Source organism: Microtus pennsylvanicus, chromosome 19 (assembly GCF_037038515.1).
Source record: "Microtus pennsylvanicus isolate mMicPen1 chromosome 19, mMicPen1.hap1, whole genome shotgun sequence".
NCBI classification, from domain to species: domain Eukaryota; kingdom Metazoa; phylum Chordata; class Mammalia; order Rodentia; family Cricetidae; genus Microtus; species Microtus pennsylvanicus.
This window is the reverse complement of record NC_134597.1, coordinates 21,955,906-21,971,005: the sequence shown is the minus strand read 5'-3', so window position 1 is coordinate 21,971,005 and position 15,100 is coordinate 21,955,906.

Sequence of the window (15,100 nt, the reverse complement as noted above, 5' to 3'; positions counted from 1 at the left end):
GATCCCTGAGTTCGAGGCCAGCCTGGTCTACAGAGCATGTCCTAGGAAAGCCAGAGCTACATAGAGAAAGCCTGTCTTGAAAAAAAAAAACTCAACAAACCCAGTATCAATATATAAATACTTATAGTAGGTACAAAAGTTGTTCTACTAAAATACTTATAGTATTTGACTGTATGGGGAGCATAACCATCTGATAGTAAGGAAGATATCCTTATCTTTATCCTTATCCTTATCTTGTGACTGGGGATGCAGTCCAGTGGCAGAGCACTTGCTTACTATACTGTTAGAGCTAAGAGTCTTTAAAATAAACTGTTCTAGTTAACAGCTGAAAATTATATATATACATATATATATAATTTGTGGCATGTAACAGATTTTAAAATATATATGTGCGAATATATTGCAGAATGGCTGTATTTAGCTACTCAATACATGAATTACTTCACATATTTAATTCTCTTTATGGTGAAAATTCTTAAAAATCTATTCAGTCACTCTGGTAGTGAAGCAGGTAGGCTAATTGAAAATCACTTCTCCCTCTATTCCACCAAGTCCAAACCCCCGGCCGCATGCCCAGCTCTGTAGCAGACTGCACTGGCCTCTCTTCACTTCCTGTCCCCATCTCCAGGGACTGAGCAGATCCTGGTGGAACACCCTGATGTACTTTCTCATTGAACATAGAGATGTTGAACTGATGCCTATAAGGCCTTCTCCCCTCGGTTCTAGTTTCTTTGGTACAGAAAGGTACTTGGCATGCTATCAGAAGAGAAACAGAGAAACATAAATGCCAATGTAGGCTCAAACTGTTTGATCTGCAATGATGTCCTACAAGATATGTTGGTGCAATGTTGGCACAAAGCTTGTGGGAGTAACCAACCCATGTCTGATTTGACTTAAGGCCTGCTTCACAAGATGGAATATATATCTTACACTACTTGGCTGACCAAGAATCTGAGACTAGATAACTAAGGGACCTAGGGAAAAAAAATCACTCAGTGATTTTCAAGTATACAGTACTTTGTGACTCTTGTCAATGTGCTGGACAGCAGGCCTTTCGATTGCTCCTGCTCTCTGAGACGTTGAATTCTGTCACCAACACTTCTCTAACCATCCCTCTGCCCAATCCTGCTTCTTTTTGATTTTATGAGTCCTTTTATTCAATTTCTCATGTTCAGCTATCATGCCAGCAATGACAATGTTTTCTTCCTTAATAAATGTCTTTTTAATCCATACTTTGATATGGTAAGTGTAGTTTCAAATGCAATTGTGGTGGTCAGTGGACCACCTTGGGTGCTGGTTCTCATGAGATGGGGTCTCTTGTCTCACCATGGCCTATGCTAGGCTTGCTGCTCCACAAGCTTCTGGGAATTCACCTTCACCCCCACCCCCCATCTTGCTGTAAGAGCACCAGGTCTGCTGCAGGAGCACTGGGTCTGCTGTAGGAGCACTGGGTCTGCTGCAGGAGCACTGGGTCTGCTGCAGGAGCACTGGGTCTGCTGTAGGAGCACTGGGTCTGCTGCAGGAGCACTGGCTCTGCTGTAGGAGCACTGGGTCTGCTGTAGGAGCACCGGGTCAGCTGTAGGAGCACTGCAGGAGCACTGGGTCTGCTGTAGGAGCACTGGGTCTGCTGTAGGAGCACCGGGTCTGCTGTAGGAGCACTGGGTCTGCTGCAGGAGCACTGGGTCTGCTGTAGGAGCACTGCAGGAGCACTGGGTCTGCTGCAGGAGCACTGGGTCTGCTGCAGGAGCACTGGGTCTGCTGCAGGAGCACTGGGTCTGCTGCAGGAGCACTGGGTCTGCTGCAGGAGCACTGGGTCTGCTGTAGGAGCACTGGGTCAGCTGTAGGAGCACTGCAGGAGCACTGGGTCTGCTGCAGGAGCACTGGGTCTGCTGTAGGAGCACCGGGTCTGCTGTAGGAGCACTGGGTCAGCTGTAGGAGCACTGGGTCTGCTGTAGGAGCACTGCAGGAGCACTGGGTCTGCTGTAGGAGCACTGGGTCTGCTGTAGGAGCACTGCAGGAGCACTGGGTCTGCTGCAGGAGCACTGGGTCTGCTGCAGGAGCACTGGGTCTGCTGTAGGAGCACTGGGTCTGCTGCAGGAGCACTGGGTCTGCTGTAGGAGCACCAGGTCTGCTGCAGGAGCACTGGGTCTGCTGTAGGAGCACTGGCTCTGCTGTAGGAGCACTGGGTCTGCTGTAGGAGCACTGGGTCTGCTGCAGGAGCACTGGGTCTGCTGCAGGAGCACTGGGTCTGCTGCAGGAGCACTGGGTCTGCTGCAGGAGCACTGGGTCTGCTGTAGGAGCACTGGGTCAGCTGTAGGAGCACTGGGTCTGCTGCAGGAGCACTGGGTCTGCTGCAGGAGCACTGGGTTTGCTGCAGGAGCACTGGGTCTGCTGTAGGAGCACTGGGTCTGCTGCAGGAGCACTGGGTCTGCTGCAGGAGCACTGGGTCTGCTGTAGGAGCACTGGGTCTGCTGTAGGAGCACTGGGTTTGCTGCAGGAGCACTGGGTCTGCTGTAGGAGCACTGGGTCTGCTGCAGGAGCACTGGGTCTGCTGTAGGAGCACTGGGTCAGCTGTAGGAGCACTGGGTCTGCTGCAGGAGCACTGGGTCTGCTGCAGGAGCACTGGGTTTGCTGCAGGAGCACTGGGTCTGCTGTAGGAGCACTGGGTCTGCTGCAGGAGCACTGGGTCTGCTGCAGGAGCACTGGGTCTGCTGTAGGAGCACTGGGTCTGCTGTAGGAGCACTGGGTCTGCTGCAGGAGCACTGGGTCTGCTGTAGGAGCACTGGGTCTGCTGTAGGAGCACTGCAGGAGCACCGGGTCTGCTGCAGGAGCACCGGGTCTGCTGCAGGAGCATGAAGTTTGCTGTAGGAGCACTGGGTCTGCTGTAGGAGCACTGGGTCTGCTGTAGGAGCACTGGGTCTGCTGTAGGAGCACTGCAGGAGCACCGGGTCTGCTGCAGGAGCACCGGGTCTGCTGCAGGAGCATGAAGTTTGCTGCAGGAGCACTGGGTCTGCTGTAGGAGCACGGCAGGAGCATGGGGTTTGCTGCAGGAGCACTGGGTTTGCTGCAGGAGCACTGGGTCTGCTGTAGGAGCACCCGGTCTGCTGCAGGAGCACTGGGTCTGCTGCAGGAGCACCCGGTCTGCTGTAGGAGCACTGCAGGAGCATGGGGTTTGCTGCAGGAGCACTGGGTCTGCTGTAGGAGCACCTGGTCTGCTGCAGGAGCACCAGGTCTGTTTTAGGAGCACTGGGTCTGCTCTACCATGTCCTGCTCTCAAGTGGACTCCGGGGACTTGAACTTGCATTCTTATGCTTGTGCCATAAGCACTTTATCCACTTAGCTCCATTTCCAAAGACTTATGCACAAGTTTAACAATAATGAATAAACCATTTTTTTCTTTAAAAATATTTTTATTAATCCTTTGAAAATTTCATACAATGTGTTATGATTATATTATTCCATAATTCCTCCCAGATTCACCTATATGCCCAATTCATGTATTCCCCCAACCCCTTTTTTTGAGACAGGGTCTCTCTCTGTAGCCTTGGCTGGCTTAGAACTCACTCTGTAGACCAGGCTGACCTCAAACTCACAGAGATGCACCTACCTCTGCCTCCTTGGTGTGGAATTAAAGGTATGAGCCACTACACCCAGCTATATTCTCCTTTAAAAATAAATAACCCATTGAGTTATTTGTGCTGCTTGTGGAGCCATCCACGGAGCATACACAACTTACCAGGAGCCACACCCTTAAAGGAAACTGACACTCCTTCTCCCATAAGACACCTCTCTCCATAGTTCCTCTTTGTGGAATATTAGTTTAAGATGTGTTAAATTTGCTTATGCTGTGGAATATTTATTTAATAATGCAAGGATGTGTTGCATTCTTTTATGTTGCATTTGTTTAAGTCTGTGAAGCTGCGTTACTTTGCCTGTCTAAAGCACGTGATTGGTCTACTAAAGAGCAGGATAGCCAATAGTTAGGCAGGAGAGAGAAACAGGAAAGGCTGCTGGGTAGAGATAATAAATAGGAGGAGAAATCCAGGCTTGAAGGAAGAGGGAGGAGCGAGAAAAGGAAAAGGAGAGGAGGACACCAGGGGTCAGCCACCCAGCCAGCCATGGAGCAAGAAGGAAAACAAGATATATAGAATAAAGAGATGCAAAAAGCCCAGAGGCAAAACATGGTTAAAGAGAAATGAGATAATTTAAGTGAGAAAAGCTGACTAAAAACAAGCCAAGCTAAGGCCAGCATTCATAAGTAAGAGTAAGTCTCTATGTGTTTATTTGGGAAGTGGATGGCCAAGCCAGAAAGAGTAAAAAAATTGTCACTTACAGCTCCTGAGTTAGGAATGGGGGCTTCCACACCCCTGCCCACTCAATGCTAGAATGTTGAGTGGCTTCATCCCGTGCAGGCCTTCTGTCTTTAAAGTGACATTTGCAGCCTTCTTGACTCTCTTTGACTTCCTCCTTCTCCCTTAAAGTTCCTTTGTGACCATGGTGCATGTGCCTGGATACTGCAGGATCATCTCTCTGTCGTAACATCTTAACTACACTGGCCATATAAGGCCACACTTTGAAAAGTTCGTGAAACCATGAAGAGACATCTTTTGAAGGCCATCCTACAGCCTGCCATACTGATTGGTTGCTTTCCAGAGGGACCCAATCTTCCTGCTCCTTTACTGGCATTTGATGTTACTGCTAGTTCCCGTGTTTGCTTTTCTGAGCAGGCATGCAGTGGTGTCTCACTGTGGTCTTGCTCTGATTTGCAACTCCCTGATGACAAATGATGTTGAAAACCTTTTCGTGTGTTAATTTAGGACCTGGATATAATTTTCTTTGAAATATATGCTCATGACTTTACTCATTTCTTTTTTCATTTTTTTAAGACAGGGTTTCTCTGTGTAGCCCTGGCTGTCCTGAAACTCACTCTATAGACCAGGCTGGGCCTCAGACTCACAGAGATCCGCCTGCCTCTGCCTCCTGAGTGCTGGGATGAAGGGCAAGTGCCACCACTGTCCCGGTGACTTTGCCCATTTTCTGATTGTTCACTCTTTAGTGTTAAGTTTGGAGGATTTTTAAAAAAATATTTATTTATTTATTTATTAAGCATACAATGTACTGCTGGCAAGGAAGACACCAGGTCTCATTATAGATGGTTGTGAGTCACCTTGTGGTTGCTGGGAATTGAACTCGGGACCTCTGGAAGAGCAGCCAGTGCTCTTACCCTCTGAGCCATCTCTCCAGCCTTTTTTTTTTATGTTTACTTATTTATTATGTGTACAGCATTCCTTCCATGTGTGCCCGCAGAAGGGGGTGCCAGGTCTCATTATAGATGGTTGTGAGCCACCATGTGGTTGCTGGAAATTGAACTCAAGACCTCTGGAAGAGCAGTCAGTGCTCTTAACCACTGAGACATCTCTCCAGCCCCTGGAGGATTTGTTATACTTTTATTTACTACTCTTTTCAGAGAAATGAGTTGAACATCCTTTCTCATGCTCTGTAACTCACTTTTCACCCCCCTTACCCAGTCTCTGGAACAGCAAAAGTCCTTGACTTACCTGGGCATGGTGGCTCGTGCCTGTACCTGAAGGCCTCAGAAAGCCGAGGGAGGTGGATTAGGATTCGTGGCCTGCCTGGGCTACTACTTAGGGGCTATGTACTGGAACTCACTCTCACAAGCAAACAGACACAGTTCATTAAGATCAAATTAATTAAATCAAATTAGTCAGCGAGGCCTAGTCTGTCAGGTTTTTCTTTTATGAATCATATTTTTCATGTCTTAAGAACTTCTTTTCTAGCCCATGTTCAACATTTTCTTCTGTTCCTGAAAATTTTATAGTTTTATGTTTACAGTGAATTTTATAATTCATTTTTTAGTGACTTTCACTGGTGGAATAGGTGATTTTACTGGAAGGAAAGGTGTCTTTGACACTTAGAGATCATGTTCATGGTGTCCCAGACTTAGTAAGACTGTCACTTGGTGCCCAAGTAGACATCTACTATGCAGATAAACTGACGGCAGGCTTCAGCAGCAAAAGGAGCTGGAAATATAGCAGATGTCTCTGGACCTTAGTGTGGGGTTCTTTTCTCATGTATATCTATGACGAGAAATGCCCGACGTTGCAGGTCTTTCCTAAAGAAAACATAATTGGGAAACATTCCATTACATTTGGAACCTGTGACAAACCCTACTCAATTTATTTTGCTGTGGGCTTGAACAATGGCAGCTGATGCTTTATTTAAAAGGGTGCTGTGAGCTGGTCTTATTTTCTTCATATTTTCATTATTTTCTGTTTTGAGAAGTGGGAAGTTGGAAGTGACCTTTTTAGTGGTTAAGCACCTAATTAGGTTCCACATCGTATTGCTGTACTGGGGTTAAGGTCAGTGGTAGCGTAAGTTTTGGAATGGGATCAGGGACAAAAAAAAGCTTAAAATTATTTCCTTTAAGGTTGAGACTAAACCATAGAAGTTATATACATTCATTTATGTCAGTATTAATACTAATGGTAACAACAGATCAGAGGAGACAAGAGTCAGATGTCTTTGGTTCCATCTGGGTTAAAGGAACACAGTAAAGGAAGACAAATATCTTCTTGTCTATCCCTAAAATGCTCAAGAACGTCCACTGTTATCAATTTAAGTAGATCTTTATTCTGGTTATCGTACTTACCAAGTATTGTAGTTTGAATAAGAATGGCTCCCACAGATTCAGATATTTGGATGCCGAGTCACCAGGGATTGGCACACTTGAAAGGATTAGAAGGATTAAGAGGTATAGTCTTGTTAGGAAGTGTGTCACTAGGTGGGTTTTGAGGTTTCAAAAGCCCACACCAAGCCCAGAGTCAATCTCTCTCTCTCTGTTTGTGGCCCACAACATAGCTCTCAGCTACTGCTCCAGTACCATGTATGCTGCAGGCTCCCTGCTGTGATGACAATAGATTAAGCCTCTAAAACTATAAGCAAGCCCCTAATTAAATGCTCTCTTTCATAAGAGTTGCCCTGGTCATGGTGTGTCTTGGTAGAAATAGAATAGTGACTAAGACAATCTTCATGATGGACTTCATTTCTGCATCTAGAATGAACTAAGTCAATGGAATATAATGTATATACTCTGAATTTCAAAAAAATTACTACAGAAAGTGGAATAACTTTTGTAATAAATATAATACTGCATTGGTAAAGATAATTATGGAGAGATTCTACTATTGCCCTTGAAGACAGGTTCAGCTAAAATCAATGAAATTGCATGCATAGATCAAAGACAGAATATTCATTAATTTTTACATGTCAAATTAAATCAGCTCACAAACTAGCAGCTACATGTGCTGGAAGAGCTATTTAAAAATACATAATCAGATCTTTATAATTTTGGAAAAAAATTATTACTTTGGAAAGAATATTTTATACACTCTATTTGGTTGTCAGAAATGTAATAAAACAACCTTAATGTTGTGACTACACACTACATCTTGGAAATGATGAATGTACATTCTCAAGAACTGCGGTGAAATAGCCAGGGTCCACCACTATAGCTTGACTAGAGGTAATCTACCGGTGGGAAGAAGCCTCCCAAGATAAAGACTGTGTTATAATTACTAGTCACTGTGCTTGCAAAGCGAAGAGGGAAGTGAAGGTAGATGGGAAAGGCAGAAAGCTCAGGGTAAGCTGGCACACTTTCCCCCTTTTATTTGCTCTTGCTAGCTGTTCTTTCCTATCTAAGAGAATTCCCAGGAATTGGGTTTGCAGATTCTCCCCACTTCATGCTTAGATCTGGTAGCACTTGCTTTTCCTTCTTAAATATCTCATCTAAGACAACCATAGTGCTAAGGAAGCCCCAAATAACGCATGAGACCAGCTACTACATACCAGCCTTTGTCTTTTTAGATTGCCCAAACATGCATTTTGACCTATCTCCTGCTCTTGCACGTTCCTAAGAGAGACACACCCTGATTATTATTATTATTATTATTATTTTTGGTTTCTCGAGACAGGGTTTCTCTGTGGTTTTGGAGCCTGTCCTGGAACTAGCTCTTGTAGACCAAGCTGGTCTCGAACTCACAGAGATCCGCCTGCCTCTGCCTCCCGAGTGCTGGGATTAAAGGCGTGCGCCACCACCGCCCAGCTCCCTGATTATTTTATTATTTATAGTTTATGAAAACGTGTTCTACAATGAAGTAGAACTGTATCTGAATGATGAACGAGTGTGACGTTCGTTCACTGTGGACTGAAAGGCCCTTCTTGAGAACTGCTCACTTTCTTGACTTTATTTGGTTGAGGGTGGCATTTGACGTCTCTGGTCCATCCCTGAAGAAGGAATGGCTCCCTTCTGTGAATAACCCTAGTACTTTGATTCTCCTGTGGTGTGGGAGAATGGTCTGTATTCTGTCAATTATATTTTAAATAAATGCTGATTGGCCAGTAGCCAGGCAGGAAGTATAGGTGGGACAACCAGACAGGAAGTAGAGGCGGGTCAGGAGAACAGGAGAATTTTGGGAAGGAGGAAGCCCATTCCTCTGCAGTCCTGTCCAGACACAGAAGAAACAAGATGTGACTAGGCCTCTGAAAAAGGTAGTGAGCTATGTGGCTAACACAGATAAGAATAATGGGCTAATGTAAGTTGTAAGAGTTAATAAGAAGCCTGAGCTAATAGGCCAATCAGTTTATGATTAATGTAGACCTCTGTGTGATTTCTTTGCAAAGGACTTAACAACTGCGGGAACCGGGCAGAATAGAAACCCAAACAACACTCCTGCAAGCCTTTTTACTCTTTGCCTTGACATAATAATTATCCAGGCACTAGCCATGTCCCGCAATAGACAGGAATCCTCTATGCCTCATTGTAGGTATTGTCACATGGCGTCCTGCTGGGGCCTAGAGCAGTTTGGACATGAGAGAGGCTATGCTCATGATTTTCATATGTTCTGTGGTCCCAGTAAAGCCTGCGGTGAGGCACAGCTGAGCTGTGCGTGTTGAATATGGTAATGGAGGACTCACACTGGTCTAGACTACAGCTTTCAGATCAAAGGGCCTGCTGTGCTTAAGACCAAAGTTTCTGAATACTTTCAAGAGGAGAAATGGCCCCTTTCCTCCCTGTTTGTCTCCTAGTACACGAAACACGCTTAGACACTTCTTGCTCATCAGTACTTTGTGATCAAACATGAAAGACCTTAAATTTAGAAGAGAATGTGTAAAATTCATATCCCGAATTTGTTTTCAGGGAGTCACTTCAGGTGCATTGCTTTTATCCTCTTATTACTAATATTAAATGATCCTTAGGGTCACCTGGGATGGCGGGGATATAGGGGAGTGTTACACAGAAGAGCGCCCCATTTTCATATCTAAATAAAATGTGAGGATTACTACTTAGGCTTTAATTATAAAACTTAGGTGGACAAAACTGGGAAGTTACATTTTCCAAGAAAACAGCGCAGATCTGTTTTTTTTTTCCCCCCTGATTATGCCTAGTAGAAAGCTATTGATTTTCTTCCAGGGATAAACTGGGACTGCAAGCAGTTGTTTTAAAAAACGCATTAAAGTGGCGCATAATTTGAATGAGCCTGGCACTGCTAATTATTCTGGCCCATGCTCAGTTACTTCTGTGTTTCTCCAGTGTAAACAAGTGAATTCCTCCTAATTGCCCAAAATAGCTTGGAGGAGCTGTTGCTTTTTCTTCTTTCTATTTTTGTATGAAAATTTTACAGCTTGTATATTTAAGGACGAGAAAGAAAGTATAATCACTTAGGACACTTTTTTTTTCTAAAGAGAGAGCACTATTATTTATATTTTTCCAGTCTTTAAAATCAAATTAAGGTGCTAATTAAGCTATTCATTTACTAGAGCGGAAACTAATCACACAATGTGTATCTGGAGGAATGAATAGTCTCGTGTGCATCCAAATGAGGTAAAAGTGGGCTTGGACATACCCATGCAATATGGTACATGAAGTGCAATGCGTGATGAAGAAATCAAACCTTTGCTATAATACAACATGGCAATTATTTTCCAGAAAGGACACCGACTCGTGGGTGTGTCCGCATCATTCTTCATAACTAGGTCTTTCTACACGTGACTTAAAAACAGCAGCCTGTTTTAAAGTATTTTATCAGAATCTGACGAAATCTGAACGAGTTAACTCTCCTAAAGTTTTCTGGGACTGGATCTACAGCCAGAGCCCTGACAAGACATGCTGCTAACGAGAAACAGCACTGTAGCCGGAAGTCTTCACCTTGAGTTCGAGGGAAACGCCAGCTCGGTGGTTACCTGCTTGGGCGCAAAGTGGGAGAACAGGCATCGTGATCTAGTAGGTCGGTGGTGTGGAGAAGGGTCAGCAGCGGGGGCGGGGGGAGTATTTCGTGGGGAGGGGAACTTTCAGGGCACAGTGCTGTCTCTCTTCCTCTCTGCACACTGGAGGTCACCTCATCTCTCAAGGGCTGCTGAAGAGCCCTCCACATCCGGAGAGATGAGGTGTGTGCAGCGGTGACCGGATGTTGAAAATCTAGAGGATAAGGAGGGCTGACTAGCCACTCTGTTGGATGGGGAGAGGGAGAGAGAGAGAAAGAAGTGGGGAGGGAGGGAGAGGGAGAGCGGTCTGCCTCATTGTTTTGAAGGGACAAACACAGGGGACTTGCCATCTGGAAGGAATGAGAAGGTGCCAGAAAACAGGTTGTTATGTGTCACGGATCTAAAAGGCCAAGTGGGGAATCACAGATGATCACAGAGACTATAATTGCATCCACCTGGGCTAAACGTTGCAGGAGGAGGAAGCCTAGTAGAGGGTGAGCTTTGAAGAACCCGTTTCTCTCTGATCAGGAGGGCTCGTGTGGCGTGTTTCGCTTCTGTCTTCTTTTCTCTCTTCCTGATTTGACATCCCCCCCACCCCGCCATCAAAACATCAAGAGTATGACAGGGATAGGGGAGAAAAGCAATACATCCAGCGAATTAGGAAGGACGTCTGCGAGACCCCCTTTGTCACTGTGGGCGTGTAGCCTGAAGAAGCTCACAAGGAAAGGAGGAGGGTAAAAAAAGAGTCCAGAATTATAATTACTCTCTAGAATTGGATGTTCTAGTTTCAGAATCAAGGGTGGTTTTCATTATTACCACCACCGAATAAAGTTGAAGGGAACAGTGGGAGGCACACATAAAGTTGTAATTTAATTATATTATGATATTTTCTTGAGTCACATTGGAATATTAAATGTGGTACTAGGCTTGTAGGAAAGGAGGAAGACATCTAAAACTGTTGAGGGGAGGGAGAGACTGAAATTGGAAAAGGAACTGGAAGTAAGGGCAGACTTGCTGCAGACAGAGTTCTCGGACTCTCCGGGTTGCTGTAGGTTAAGATCTGCTAAACAGAAAGTCGTGATCAAAGACTGCCAGAACGGCAGGAGTTAAGGGCTCTGTCTCACCATGACAAAGGTCAGCAGAACCATAAAAAAGGAGTTAGAGTCCAAAGGCGGTTAGACTTCTAGACTTACTGGATACAGATCATTACATGACGATATATGAAAGAAATAGCCAGGTAATCCCAGGAACCATAGACTAATAAGGAATTATCTAAAATAAGCAAACAGCTTTTCAAGAAGAAACAAATTGCCAGTGATAAATTCTCTTACCTATTTTCCATCTCCTTCTCTTTTTGTACCGCGTCATGGGTGGGTTCTTTAAACTTTCCTATTTTCACTTTTCTCTTGAATTGTCTAATCTGTTGTTTCACAATCTATCCACTTGTATAATTGCGGCAGTTATATGTTTTGTTGTTGTGGTTGTTTAGAATGGTATCCCTATGTGGCCCAGGCTGGTCTTGAACTCAAGCTCCTCTTGTCTCTGCCCCCTAAGCGTGGGGATGCTGGGATTGCAGGTCTGGATCGTCATGTCCAGCTATTCTGTGGAAACAATGTTTCTTCAAGTTATGCGCATCTTTTAGGCAGTGGCACTACCTAAAAGTGGTAATTTTTAACGCTGCCAGTGATCTTGTTACTAAAGCCCATTACTGGGGAGCTAGGGCATCATGGCAACCCATACATACTTGAAAACTTTGAATCTTGTCGTGGGCAACACAGTCTGCCAGTTGTTTTACTTAGAGGAGCGGGCTTCATTTGATTTTGAGAAAATGTCTGCCAATTATCCCAGTCTGAATTGCCACCGTTCACCTGTCAGTCAGCCTTTTAAGTAAAGATGGGGTTCCTTGGGAAAAAACCGGTTACGTCAGCTCGCTACTCAATCACATCAGGGCTTTCCCTTGGGACAACCATCATACGCTGCGATTCAGTGGAGGTGCTTTTTGTGCTCCCCGTTTGGTCACAGGGAATATTAAAGAGACATTGCTCAAAGGTCAAGATTTAATAAAATTATTTTTTTTCTGCTTCAGCAAGCACATTGCCGAGTGAAGCGGGCGTCTCAGAGCCTTACTGTGAGTGTGCAGCTGTGGGGAACACGATGATTGCCAGCAAGGTTTGCGGCCACTGCCTCGGGTTTGTGCCACGGACCAGACATTCTAACCATCTTTGCTTTTAGACCACCAAGTACGTGTCTGCACAGTGAAAAAGACAAATAGCACCTTGGTATTAGTATGCAGGTAGCTTTGATCCTGCGGCCTCTGAGAAGGTCTCAGGCACCCTACTGGTCCATAAACCATATTTTGAGACTGCTGTTCTCAAAAGCAACAAGAGAAAGGCCCTCAGAGGTAAGGTGTGAATTAGGAAGTCTGCGAGCAAGAAACAAACAAACAAAATGAGGTTGATTACTTGACAAATTGTACTCGCATAAAGTGGTAACATTTTATCTGTAGAAATTAAATGCCAGGGTTAAAATATATACAGCTATAGTATTTAAATCAGGAAGGCTGCTTTTATGTTATATTAGTTTGGGGACGTTCTGTAGGGAGGATCATGTTGTTGGTTGAATTTAAATACAAAGAAGTTTCGTGTCTGGGGAATATTCAGTTCAAGATTCTGGATTGTGTGTATCTACTTATCTTCCCCTCCATCCTTAAATACATAATCAGACAAAGTGATGTTTTAAAATCAATTTAAAAGAAGACTTCTCAAGGCAAACAGAAACTGAGGGTGCTCATTGCCACGAAGACAATTTTATCCAAGGAAGCTTTATTTGTGGTTGGCCTTGGTTGTTCATGTTAATGGAGAAGATGGCAGAGGTATATAGCATAGAAGAATAGATGTGGAGAAGGGGATTTTTCCAAATATATTTTAGTAAGAAGATTTAACCCCCATCCACTAAGCACCCTCAAATCTTGTAACAGTTTTTTTTTTGTTTGTTTTTGAGACAAGTTTTCTCTGTAGCTTTGGTGCCTGTCCTAGAACTAGCTCTTGTAGACCAGGCTGACCTTGAACTCACAGAGATCTGCTTGTCTCTGCCTCCTGAGTGCTTGGATTAAAGGTGTGCACCACTACTGCCTGGCTCAAATCTTGTAGTACTTTTTTGTTTTAAATTTATTTATTTATTATGTACACAACATTCCTTCTATGTATGCTTGAATGCCAGAAGAGGGCACCAGACCTCATTATAGATGGCTGTGAGCCACGATGTGGTTGCTGGGAATTGAACTCAGGACCTCTGGAAGAGCAGTCCTTACTCTCAACCTCTGAGCCATCTCTCCAGCCCTGTTGTAGTAGTTTTACATACCACAAAATACACTATTATTTTGAGGCAGGGTCTCACTCTGTATCTCAGGCTGGCCTTGAACTTGTGATTTCCCTCCTGAGCCTTGACTCTCTAAGTTCTGCCTTCTACGTACTTACTTTTTGGATAACTAACAACCAAATGACCCTAAATCAGACCATCTCGGATGATGCACTAGGTAACCAAAGTCCCCAGCAATCGTGTGACGTCTGGGTGGAGGACAAAGGTCAATCCAGTGCCATGATCTCATTGATTTGGACCATGTGTTCCGGAAGGAAGTGACTTTGTAACTCTATGACTCTACCTGTGATTTAATGTGAGGTTTTCCTCTTACACTTGGACTCCTGGGAAATGTCAAGGCGTAGCAGAATGAAAATGAGCGCACACTGTATAAGTGACCTTTCGTGAATTCCACTCTGGCTGGCAGGGTTTTTCTCATCTGATCACATACTCGACAGAGTGGGACTCTGAGACGAAGCAAGTGAATTAATTAGATGTAAATGCCATCGCCAGCAAAGAAGCCTTATGATTAAAGGTAGAACTTTGGTAATTGAATGTGCTCCATTTCGGGAAGGACCTGGATTTTACAGGCAATGTTTTATCAGGTATATGAGAAATGGGTGCTGAGCCAAAAAATGTTGGGGTACATGTCTAATAGTAAGTACAACACTAAAAGCTAGAAATTAACACTGTGATAGAGGAAATTTCTTTCCTGGATATTTAGTTTCATAAAATCTAGGGTCTCTCTCCAATACAACCCCTTTCTACCTGGACTGTTGGATGCTCAGAGTCCATAAAAATTGATAATATAAGCCAGTCAGTGGTGGCACATGCTTTTAATCCTGGCACTTGGGAGGCAGAGGTAGGTGGAGCTCTGTGTTTTGAGGCCAGCCTGATCTACAGAGTGAGTTCTAGGACAGCCAAGGTTACACAGAGAAACCCTGTCTTGAAAAACCAAAATTAAATAAATAGAAATGGATAATATGAACATAATGATAGAGGTTTAGGTACTTAAGAGGCCATGAGTTTCCACAACAGACTTGGATCTCCAAAGGACATTTAATGTGTGCATGAGTGTGTGTGCATATATGTATGCATGCAGACCAGAAATTAACACTGGCTCCTTCTTCAATTGCTCTTGATCTTATGTTTTTTTAAAGAATTAATTTTATTTTGGTGTGTGTGTTCACATACGTGTGAGCATGTGGATGTAAGTGCCCATAGAGGTAAGAAGACCGTGTGACTCTCTTGGAGCTGGGGTTATAGGTGGCTGTAAGCTGCCCAGGCTGGGTGCTAGGAACCAACTCAGGCCTTCTGTAAGAGCAGAATGCACTCGTATCTCCTAAGCCATTCTTCAGGCCCTCTCCACCTTATGTTGAGACCATCTTTCACTGAATCTGGAGCTTACTAATTTGGCCAGACTGGCTGGCCAGTAAATTCCAAGGATCCTCCTGTCTTTGCT